We start from the raw sequence: 12,640 nt of genomic DNA on the forward strand, positions 1-12,640 counted from the left end.
AATTACTGTTGTGGCCAATTATGTAAGCAATGTCATTTCTGCACTACTTTAGACGCTTTCAGGCATATATATGTATAATGAAAGCAAAAGCACACAACAGTGGAAATTTACAGTAAGAAGGATAAAGCATAAGATAGTTTAGGCTAGGGTTGCAGCTTTTATCAAAAATTTAGGGAAGCACAGGTAGGAACCAATGCTTAAAGCCAAGCAGAGACAATTTAATGTCAACAAGAACTCAATTATGCTCAAATTTCTGCCTCACATTAAACTCATAGGGTACATAACTACAAAAAGATTCACCTTTCATCTGACCCACTAAAACACCAATGATTAATTTATAGCTCATTCTATCACAGAGGCTTGGGAAGTTTATCAATATATTAAGACGCATGGATGTCTGCTATAGTATCTCAGGCAAATGCAATTACAATAGAACCTCGGGTTACGAACGTGATCCGTGCGGGAAGCACGTTCACAACCCGCAACACCGTGTCTGCGCACATGAGGATCACGATTCGGCGCTTCTGCACATGCGCCGAAACCCGGAAGTAACCCATTCCGGTACTTCCAGGTTTAGCGCAGTGCACAACCCGAAAACACGTAAACTGAAGCGTCTGTAACCCAAGGTACCACTGTAAAATACAACTTGGTTAAAAACAGAAAATGATAATCCTACCTTCCCACCACTTTCCATAGCCAGCCAAAATTGTACACTCCTGAAATATGTTCTCTGGCTCTGATAAATTTTCAGGAATTCAAACTTGTGAAGAAGCAACACCATCAGCCTTTAATGCTCATTTTTTGTTTCAACATGACACATGGATAGTAACAAAGAGAAGTGTTTTTAAATGATAGCGGAGATAAACAAAATATGATGGTTAGCATGCATGGGTGAGGTTTTTTTTTGGGGGGGGGGTTACATAAATGGCAGCCACAGAGGAACCTAAACTATCTTAGGACCACAGAGAGGAGTTTAACTCTTCCTTTGCCCGCCACAATTCTGACAAGTTGCTATTTGCATGTCAAAGGAAGTTCCCATTGGCTAACCCATTGTGATAGAACACATGGGTTCTGGCAACCTGTTTAGCATGTGGCCTACCCATCTGGTACGTAGATTTGAACCAGCACCTTGAAATATGCTTGGAAAATGATGCTATGGCTGTAGAAGCACATATAATGCTACCAGACTTCCTTCCCACCAAAAAGAGGGATATACTAGTTCAGAGGTTTTCAACCTTTTTCAGTGCATGGCTCCTTTGACCAGTTACATTCTTTCTGCCCTGTGGGGCTCAGGAGCCCAGTTTTGTCACCCCTTGCCTGCAGAGCTGGCAGCCTCTCACCCTTTTTCAAACACCGTCCCTTGTGGAGTGTTCCCTGAGCCGCCTCTCCTCTCCCCTCTCCTTGGGAGTCCTTTAGGCAGCAGCTGCTGCTGGTAACCCTGGTCTCTGAGCTGCCCTCCTGCCTCAAAGAGAGACGCCTCCTCACAGTGCCCCACAGGGGCCTGGGAAGCACCCCCTGGTCAGCCCCAGAGGCACCATTCACCTGGGGAGCTTGTAACCAGGGCTGCTGCAGGGAACAGCTGTGCAAGCCTTTAGGAGGCAGATGTGAGAGGGCATCAGAGGAGGGAGGGAAGGAAGGAAAGAAGGACAGAGGGCCAGTGTTGCCCATGGCACCCTGACCATCATTCAAGACACCCCAGGGTTACCACGGCACACTGGATGAAAACCAATATACTCGTTAGTCACTAAAGGCAACTACACGCAGAGCATATTGCAGTCATTCCTCTTACATTACAATGGCTTGTTTGTATCCAAAAAGTCTGAGTGTAACCTTCATACCAAATCCAAGTTGATGAAAAGCACTCATATTTCTGAAACCTAAATTCTTTGCCAAGTTATCAACCTAACCTAATTAAAATGAGTTTTCAGGATGAATAAAATACAAATCGCAAGGTACCCACTGCACTAAAAACTGCAGATCGTAGTTAATAACTATGGTACTTGGGCTGCAAAGGTTACTTTACAAGAAATAATAGAATCATGGAATTGTAGAGTTGAAAGGAACCATAAGGGTAATCTAGTCCAACCCCTGTAATGCAGAAATATTTTGTCCAACATGGGGCTTAAACCCACAACTCTGAGATTAAGAATCTCATGCTCTACTGACTGAGCTGCAGTGATCATTCAAGCAGCATTAAATATTTCCTTGTTGGTGTATTTTTTAGTGAAATATACTTTCAATCATCTTAACTTTGATTCCTGACACAATCATTTACTGAATGCATGTATCTCTGCAAATTTAACACACACAGCTAGTTATAAATAGGTTCCGCTGTAGGCATTTTCTTGCTTGTATAACAAAATTCATCAGCTGATTTTAGGCGAACTGACTTCCTCCTGTAAGAAAACTAGGCATTAACTTAAAGGCTATACAAGAGGGTTGGAGTATCCACGCAAAACCGCTTAACTTAAGTGTGCAAGCTCCCCTGCATCAACATTTTGAATTATGGCTCAAGCTACTATGTTAAGTACAAACAACAAATGTTATAGCAAGCGAGAAAACACTAATATACTAGAATAGAGATTGTGAACCTTTTTCAGACCAAAGCCTGCATTCCTTCATAGACAACTTTCCAGGGCCCATATGCCAGGAGTGAGAGGGGCCAGAGACAAAAGTTGGTGGGTCAATTTATTTATCATAGTTGTTAGTTACTCTTTTCATGGAAGGATCCAAATAAACTTACATTGAAACCAATTAATAACATCCAGTAACAACACAGCTACACAGATAAAGCACATAGGGACTAACAGATCCAACCACAATGCCATCCTTCAAACAATGTTATAAACTCAGATATATAAGCTAATCGCCAAACGGCACCTTAAACCTAGGCTACAGTCGCCACAACAGAATGTCTAGGCACCATTTCTCCCCCAGCGAAATTTATTATTAATACTATTCATTTCATTTCTATAACACTTTCTACTTTAACGGGGGGAAATTTCAAAGCCATTTACAACACATGGAAACAACAAATAAAACAATTCAGAATAAAACAAATTCAATCTTCAAGGAAAATATTTCAGATCCTTCTCTAAGTAACATTTTGCTTTCCCCATATTTATGTACCTACTTAATTTATATAGCTGCCCCACAGAAGAAGTACTCTAGGAAGTCAGGGTGGTGTAGTAGTCAGGGTGTCAGACTAGGTCCTGGAAAATCAGGGGAATGATTCCCCATTCAGTCATGTAGCTCACTGGGTGACCTTGAAGTCTGTCACAGTCCCTTGACCTACCTCACACGGTCGTTGTAGGGATTAACTGAGGAACAGGTGAACCATGTAGTCCTTGGAGAAAAAGGTGAGATATGAATGCAGTAAATAAGCTCTTCTGCTTACCTGCCTAAGAAAGCTGGAGGGGCCAGACAGATGGAGATGTCAGTCGCCAACCTGGCATCCAGAGATCTCCACATGGTCGCAACTGGACCAATGCCAGTCACAAAACACACCTCGTGCCAGAAGTATTTTGAACACTGCCTTCAAATTAAGGGCCAAACACCAAGGTAAAGAGAAAATGTCTTTGCCTTGTGACAAAAAATAAAGACGATACCAGTTGTGTCTCCCTAGGGATAGCATTCCACAAGTGTGAAGGGGCCACTACTGAAAAGACCCCAAGTAGTTTTTACTTTTATATAGTAGGCTACATGTGAGCCACACAAAAGTCAAAGGTTTCTACACACCACCCCCATTCTCTACATCCAGGCAAGCAAAAGGTATAGTCACAGCTCAAAGACACATTCTTGTCAGGCAAAAGCCCTTGAGGAGTGTGCAGAGCAGTCAATGTGCGCTGCAGCTTTGAGAGAGGGCCTGTTTATGGGTCTAGCCTGGGGAGAGTCCCAAGGGCCAGTCCCAGAGGTCTGAAGGGCCACATTCAGTCTCTGGGACTGAGATTACCCAACCCTATACTAGAACAAGATTTGAGTGGTGGGAAGAGAGAAAATATTAAAATGCAAAGTTATTACTTGTCCAGTTCCAGCACAATTGCCTACATGTGGTTCTATGTTAAGGATGATCCATCAAAGTCAGTTGTTGGATACTTACTGCCTACAGGGCCTTCTGCTACTCCCAGAGTTCCCTGGATTGGGGCCAACATACTTACTTAGGTCCAGTGTGCCAAGCAGTCGCCTTCTGTTGAAAACCAACACCATTTCCCAACGGACATGGTGACCTCTGGGATTCAACCTGTCACCTCGTTAAAGGCTTTTCCCAGGCAGGGGAGGGGGAGGGAGAGAAAAACGGCTTGAGCGAAGCCCCCCCCTCCCAATTTCTCGTGCAGCAGCTACTGACTCCAAGCTACACACACATCCCAAATTGGCCTTGTCTAATGATGTCAACCACTAAGAGGAGTTGCGCGCCGTGTATTCACCAGAAAGCCCGCTTCCAAAACAGACGGTTGAACGAAGCAAACCTGGCGCCGCGTCTCCACCGGGGAGGAAAGGAACCGGCAGAACATGCAAAAGCGGCAGCCCAGAAGCCCGTCGAGAACGAAGACGACTGGCAGACCGGGCTGCCTGGCAGGAGAGCCGCTTCCACTTCCCATTTTGTAACACCCTCCGCCTCCCCCCCACCCAATAGAAAGACACCTGCGCAGGATCCCTCCCTCGGGGGGCAGCCCCAGAAGCCCTCACGGACCCACCACACCCACCAGGGAGCCTGGTCTCTCTTCTCAGGCGCCGCTGCCTCACCTCAGCTCCCACCGAGCTCCTTCCTTCTCTCCCCCCCCCCGACCGGCCTCCTCTTCCCCCTCCCGACACTCATTCAGATCCGAGCCGAGAGAGGAAGAGAGGCGCCCTCCCCTTCGCCTCCCGCGCACAAACCCCGCTTCCGAGACCGACACTTACCAAGGGAAACTTCTCCCTGCCCGGCCGGGGGGCGCTGCTACTCGGTCCCCCCAGGCCGGCTTCAAACACTGCCCTCACCCGCTCCCTACGGTTCGAATCAACAACAAGATGGCGGCGCCGGGAAGGTGGGCATTCTGCCGTCATAGCAACCGTGTTGTCCAAGGTCCGCCTTCTTAGGAGGATAATCCAATCACGTACCGATGTGTTCCTGGCGTTGTGCTGTTCCTCATTCTGATTGGATGGTGTAATCGTCACTCTTCTTAATTCTCCACGCCTCCTTCGGCAGGAACCCCCGTCTTCAGTTTTCCGACGCACGCTGCGCAAACGTGACGCAACCATCCTCTTGTGGAGGGGCGATTGTCTATTGGCTAGCAAGTCATGGCCTATCAACCAATGGAAGAAGCCTTTCACTGCTAATCTCTACCTCCACCTTGAGGCAGCTCTTTTAGGACCTGACCTCTGCTCTTTCCGTGGAAAGTGGTTCTGAAGGGAGTGGGCAGGGGGGGGTGCATTGACAGTTGGAAGGCAACGCCCGGAGAGCAGGAGGAGAAATGCATCTGGAGCAAATAAGATATGCAGGTTTGACTGATAAGCGAAAGGAGTGCACTGCCAAAATGCTCTGGCAACACCCAATGAGGCCATAAGGCAAAGGGGGGAATATGATATGATACGTTACTGGTGGTGGGGTGGTTGGGAGGTGCTGCTAGGGTATAAAAACTGCTTGCTTACGTGTTTTAGGGCCCCCAGCCTTTGGAAATAATTCCGCTGGTGGTCTCTGCGCAGATCACAATAAACTTTTTCTCCGAAGGAACTGAATCCCTGGTGCTTCTTTGTCACCTCTGCGTCCTGGGTAAGCGGGCAAATGGATCCCAAGTAATTAAGGCTTCAGATTTGGGGGCTCGTCCGGGATTTGCCCAAACCCATTGGACCGGAGGCCAGGCTCGACCGCGGTGAACAGCTTGGGCTGGTGCTCGCAGCTCCAAGCGCGCACCCTGCCAGTTTGTAGGGGGAGCTAGCCACACCGTCCCAAAGTGGAGACACCCGGTCAAGGGAGAAAAACGACGGCCGAGGAAAGGGACCCACAACGGGAGAAAGGTGAGCTCTAAGGGAAAGGGGCTAGAGGCTTGATCAACCTCACCTGGCCGTGGCAGTAAAAGTGCCGCCAGGAGGGTAGGAGGGGAGGACAGAGGGGAGCCTGTGTTGTGTGTGGTGTGAAAGGATGAATGTATATGTGAGGCCGGGGCTTAGCGTCCCCATGGCCAAGCGTGTGTAGGATTGTGAGTTTCTTGGCAGCGCGAGCTCGCCAAGCCACAGTCTGTAGCAAAACCGGTGTGTTTGAAGAGAAGTCCCGTATAGGAGCAGAGTATTTTGTTAGACATGGGATCTGGAGGCAGTAAATGTACCCCTTTGCAGTGTTTACTGGATAACTGGAGAACAGCTACAAAACATGACTATTGGGGTTTTAAGTTGCAGAAAGAGAGACTTAGAACTTTATGTGAAGTACTGGCTGGCCATCAGAGGGCACTCTCGACCTGCAGTTAATAGACCCCCTGTGGCAAAATATAGTTAATGTTCACCCGGACCAGATTCCTTATATTTCCACCTGGAAAACTAATGTGGGAAAAAATCCCTCGTGGCTGGAATCCTGCCGCAGTAGAATAGACCAGGGCGCCCGTCTGTGTGCGGTCAGAACGAAGCCAAAACCCCAGGTCTTACAGGACCTGGAAGAAGAAGGTGTATTGAGACCTCCTCCCCCATATGCCCCACCAATGGCAGTGCCAGGGGAGGCCAAAGATGATGAATCAGATGAGGAAAAGGGAGAGGATGAGGAGTTTAGACAGACTATTGGAAAGTTGACAAAGGGTGGAAAGAGGTGGACTGAAGAACAAAGGAAAAGAGTTAGAGATTTTGTAAATGACTTTAAGGAAGAAATAGACGTTAGTGGGCACTTAGTGAGTGCCGCAGAGTGTAAAAGGGAGCAATGGAAGAAGAAACAGAGACATTGGGAACAGGCTTGGGATAGAGCTGCCCTGCATAAGGCAGCCAAGAAACAAAAGGAGAGAGCAGAGAAAATAGCCCCCCTGCGCCGGGTTTATGACCCACCGGGACCCCCAGGGGTGAACGGGGCGCCAGCGCCACGAACATATACGGTCCAACATGTGCCTTTCTCAAGTGCAGATGTATGTAATTGGCGCAATCAGAACCCCTTTTTTGAGGAGAACCCAGCGAAAATTATAAAATTGTTTGAATGTATTGACTGGGATGAGGCGGGCCTCCCGGAAGCCTACTAATTTGATAATAATAATAATAATAAATTTTATTTGTATCCCGCCCTCCCCAGCCGAAGCCGGGCTCAGGGCGGCTAACAACAATCAAAACAATCAAACAATCAGATAATTGCACATTCTAAAAAAAAAAAAAATCCTTCCAGTAGCACCTTTTTTTGTTTTTTTGTTTTTGTCTTGACTATGGCAGACCAACACGGCTACCTATCTGTAACTATTCTAAAAATATTTCATTATAAAAATCAATTGAAATCAAATTAATGGCAACTGATTAAGCAAGATTCTGTGCAGGTTGCCAGAGGAGGGAGTCAGGCTGTGTCCTGACCAAAGGCCTGGTGGAATAACTCTGTCTTGCAGGCCCTGCGGAAAGATGTCAGGTCCCGCAGGGCCCTAGTCTCTTGTGACAGAGCGTTCCACCAGATTGGAGCCGCAGCCGAGAAGGCCCTGGCTCTAGTTGAGGCCAGCCTGACCTCTCTGAGGCCTGGGACCTTGAGGATGTTATTATTTGCAGACCGTAGGTGATGAGAGTTAGGGAAGTGATTCAGAATCATGAAAGCCACCAAGGACTTGTTAAACCACCTGGCTGAGGCTGGATACCGGGTATCCAAGAAGAAGGCGCAGATATGTCAACCAACTGTAAAATACCTTGGTTTTGACATCTCTTACCAACAGCGAACTCTAAGGGAGGAAAGAAAACAGGCTATTATCCAAATACCAGAGCCAAAAAACCGCAGGGAGCTCCGTGGTTTTCTGGGATCCGCAGGGTTCTGTAGGATATGGATACCTAACTACAGCAGCATTGCTCGGCCCCTGCATGAGTCAACTAGGGGAACAGAGAAGGATCCTTTTATATGGGGCAGGGAACAGCAGCAGGCTTTTCAGGATCTCAAAGTGGCATTACAACAAGCCCCAGCGCTTGGCATCCCAAACCCCGAGAAGCCTTTTACCCTGTTCATAGATGAAGACCAGGGGGTAGCCAAGGGAGTTTTATGCCAGAAACTGGGAAATTGGCAGCAACCCGTTGCATACTTGTCAGAGAGGCTAACCTCAACAGAACAAGGGTTGCCCCCCTGTATGAGAGCAGTTGTGGCAGTGGCCACCCTACTCACAAAGGCAGATAAATTCACGTTCGGACAAGACACCACTTGTGTGACTCCACACGCAGTCCCAGCCTTACTTGACATGAAAGGCACCTATTTCCTATCACAAGCAAAAATGAGGAAGTGCCAGATGTTGTTATTACATCCACGCCTGAAGTTTCAGGTTACCACAGCCCTTAACCCAGCTACCTTATTACCGGTAGGAGAAGGTGAGGGACCGACCCATGATTGTGTAGAGGTCATGGATGAAGTGTATTCCAGCAGGCCTGACCTTAAGGATGAGGCAAACCCACATTGGCCTTCATGGTTTGTGGATGGGAGCAGCTTTGTTGAGGCTGGACAGCGAAAGGCAGGATATGCAGTGGTAGCCCTTGAAAACAATGTGGTTGAGGCCAGTTCACTCCCACTGGGAACCTCAGCCCAACTGGCTGAAATAACGGCACTTACCAGGGCCCTGTGTCTAGCAAAAGGGGAAAAGATCAATATTTATACTGACTCAAAGTACGCTTTCCTCACCCTGCATGCCCATGGGGCACTGTGGAAGGAAAGAGGTCTGCTCACCTCCAGAGGGGGTCAAGTGGCGCACCCTCAGGCGCTCTTAGACCTTCTGGACGCTGTCTGGGAACCTGAAGCAGTGGCAGTGATACACTGTTATGGACACAAAACTGGACCTAGTGAAGAGGCCAGGGGAAACCGCCTGGCTGACCGGGTAGCAAAGGAAGCAGCCCGGGGTTCATCCCCAACACGTTTCATTGGGGCCCTGGTACCAGAAGAAATTCTGGATAGCACCTTGAAACCAAGGTACTCTGCCCATGAGGTGGCTACTGCAGATGCTGAGGATATGGATCCCAGGATCATTGTCCCGGCAAGTAATTCAGCGGTACCATGAGTCCACCCATGTGGGACCTGATGACATGACCAAGCAGCTGGAAAAGTGTTTTTATGTGGCCAACCTTCACCAACTGGCTGCCCAAGCTTCCAGGAAATGCATGTTGTGCCAAAGGAACAACCCTAGAACTGGACACTTGGCTCCACCAGGAGTTCAGCACAGTGGGACTGCACCCATGGAGGACCTTGTTGTGGACTTTACTGAATTACCTCGATGTGGATTGTATCATTATTTGCTTGTGGCAGTATGTACGTACACAGGCGCCCAGCGGACGACCGCTCTGCTGGTATCACTCCGGACCTCTAGGCACGGCTGAAGAAGTGGATGGGAGGAGCGCCCGCCGGCAGCGCTCCCAGCGTGCCTGCAGTTTGAGTAACACCACCTGATAATGTTTTAAATTCCGAAAGAACTCTAGTGTGTATTATTTGGTGTGAGGAAGAGCCCGTGGGTATTTTGACACCAAGTGCCACCTACTCTTGTGGGTGTGTGGTAATCTACCAACCTTGGGCTCCTTCCCCGTGGGGCTTGTGTTTGCCCTCCACCCACCAAGGATATAGTCACCCCGCAGGACTAGAAGGGTTCTATTTGCATACTATAGGATTTGATCCTTGGAGGTTTCCACGACCCCTTTTATCCTGATCGCCCTGAACGCCCAGGCAGGCCAAAACCTTCCCCAGACCCTTATCATGATTAAGGAATGGTGGGAGGAACCTTGGAACCATCGGGCATGGTGGATAGGGGTGACATGTACTGCTTTGATTATATGGATGCTGTTATATTTCTGTTGGCACGAACGCCATAGGTTTTCTGGAAGGAAGCGATCCCCCTCCATCCCCTTGATGATCCTTCTCCTATTTATGGTGGGAGAATCCACTCCCAAGGCCAAATGCTTCCAGGCCTTAAATCGTAATAGCATTTTCCCCACACATGAAATGAGAAGACAGGGGGCTCAGAGTCTCTATAACAAGTGGCTTCAATTGGCAGAAAAAGTAGCCCATGTTCCTGTACAAACTTGGGAAGGAAGGATGGGATATGTCCTACTAGACAATTTCCTCCCAACAGGGTGGCTCCGGGGGCTCTTTGCTATGCTTATGGGACCTTTGCTAATTTTGCTTTTGCTCTGCTTCTGTATTCCCTGCTTTTGCAACAGATGATGCAAAAAAATGATGTCCTGAATGATGGGACCCCGTGTGATTGCCCTCATGCGAGAGTATAGGCCTATCCCTGCGAACGAACCTATGGATTAGGTTGTTCAGAAGAAGAGGAGGGAAATGAAGGGAGTGGGCAGGGGGGGGTGCATTGACAGTTGGAAGGCAACGCCCGGAGAGCAGGAGGAGAAATGCATCTGGAGCAAATAAGATATGCAGGTTTGACTGATAAGCGAAAGGAGTGCACTGCCAAAATGCTCTGGCAACACCCAATGAGGCCATAAGGCAAAGGGGGGAATATGATATGATACGTTACTGGTGGTGGGGTGGTTGGGAGGTGCTGCTAGGGTATAAAAACTGCTTGCTTACGTGTTTTAGGGCCCCCAGCCTTTGGAAATAATTCCGCTGGTGGTCTCTGCGCAGATCACAATAAACTTTTTCTCCGAAGGAACTGAATCCCTGGTGCTTCTTTGTCACCTCTGCGTCCTGGGTAAGCGGGCAAATGGATCCCAAGTAATTAAGGCTTCAGTTCCTAGATTACCTTTCTATAACTTAGTTTCTGACCCCTGTCGCCACCTTTATCAGTTAACACACGCTTTTGCTATTCTACTAAGTCTGCTCTTATCAGGAATGTGATTGAAGGCCTGCCCTCTGACCTTACCTTACCAGGAAGCTTGCAGCAAGTGTGTTAACACCCTATATTTTTCACCCCCCCCCCATCCTTCCACACTTAATCTACATCTGACAAAAAAAGAAAACTCAGCACACTTAATTTCTAAAACGCTTAATCTGTTTGCCCCAGAGAGTGCCCAAATCCCTGCTTTGCAGGATTGCTTTATTACCATTTTTTATTTTTACAAATTTCCGTTCAATTCTGGAATGATATGGAATGGAGACAGATGGTCATTTTAAATAAAACTTATTACTCAAAGTGTGTCTGTGTTGCACCTCTGCCTCTGGTCTTGCAGATTTTGATATTATTTGAAAAACCTGCAAACCCTGTTTGATCAAAAGAGGGAAAATATACATGTGCTTTTATCATAGGATAAAAGTTTGCCTCCTTCAAACTTGTTTTTTAAATTCTGCTTTGTTCCAGCACTGCAGAATTTAATCCCTTTGTCCAAGGACAGCTACACCCACCTTCTCACTGATTAGTTGTTGCTAAGTCAGACAAAGATAAGACTGAGGAAGGTTTTCACAAATTCATGGCCTTCAATGATGTGAACTGCTGGTATTATTTGAGGTCAGTATTAAGGTACCCATATTATTTGGGGACAGTATTAGGGTACCCATATGCTCTATGCTCTTACTTTACAAAGATAAAGGACCCCTGGGTGGTTAAGTCCAGTCAAAGGCGACCATGAGGTGCTGCATTCACCTCGCTTTTCAGGCCAAGGGAACGGGCATTTGTCCTGTGCTGTAGCACACATAAAGTGGGACATTCTGGGATCAAATCAGAAAACCAGATGACTTTTCTAAATCAGGGATGTCCCTGGAAAATAGGTACACTTGGAGGGGCTGTCATACTGGAATTTGGAATGCCAGAATTTGAGTCCCATTCAAATGGAAACATTATTCTGAAATCACAGGCATCTTTGCTGTTGCAATTGCATCTACATTCACTTGCCAAGTGTTTTTCACGTATCTGACAAAGTAGGCACTGTTCCATGAAAACTTATACCGCAATAGTCTTTGAGATGTCACAGCAATCTGTTGTTTTCACAATGGTTCCCACTCTTGAATTTATATTTCCAACACCACAGCACCAAGCACTCTCTATTTTTGCTACAGCTTTATTCCTGTAAAGTTTCAACACTCTCGGGTCAAACCATATCATGTGTACAATATGTTAAGCCCATTGCCCCCTCCCAACCCCTCTCCCTTACACAGGATTACACATGGCTTGGTTAAAAAAACCATAGTAAATTACATTACTTGCCCAGAAATAACCACCATCTCATGCTAACTAGAAGTGGAAACAGTCTACCAAAAATTTACTAAAACCTCCAAACATAAAACTAGATGTATTGTTGAGAGCAGGTACCTTTTCAAGTTATGTGGATTCCTGTACCCAGATTGCCTGTATAGTGTAGGTATGCAAATTACATTGCCAATACTAATTCTGTACATTGCCATCATCTACAGTGGATTAGTACATACGCGGCATAAGGTTAATATTCGGCCAATGCAAATCTTCCCCGTTTCAAAACATTTGACCTTTTTATTGCATGTTTCTGATGATTTGTGCCCATTATGCTATTGGGTTGGCCATATGTACCGGTACTTCTGGTATCAATACTGTTTGTGCCTGCAAAAGTT

The 12,640-nt window shown here is 47.1% G+C and overlaps 1 protein-coding gene across 3 annotated transcripts in view; it reads right to left on the bottom strand.

The window, feature by feature from the left end:
* Nucleotides 1-5,213, bottom strand: part of IP6K1 (inositol hexakisphosphate kinase 1) — a 30,997-nt gene extending 25,784 nt beyond the window's left edge. The window contains exon 1 of one of the 3 annotated variants that reach the window (XM_081900335.1): nucleotides 5,098-5,213. The gene's annotated coding sequence lies outside the window, so the exon portion shown is untranslated. Of the gene's footprint in view, nucleotides 1-676; nucleotides 903-4,899; nucleotides 5,062-5,097 lie in introns of those variants that run through there. The other 2 variants (XM_081900334.1, XM_081900336.1) reach the window with 2 other exon arrangements.
* Nucleotides 5,214-12,640: the final 7,427 nt, after the last annotated feature.

Source organism: Podarcis melisellensis (genome assembly GCF_964234715.1).
Source record: "Podarcis melisellensis genome assembly, chromosome: 2".
Lineage (NCBI taxonomy): Eukaryota > Metazoa > Chordata > Lepidosauria > Squamata > Lacertidae > Podarcis > Podarcis melisellensis.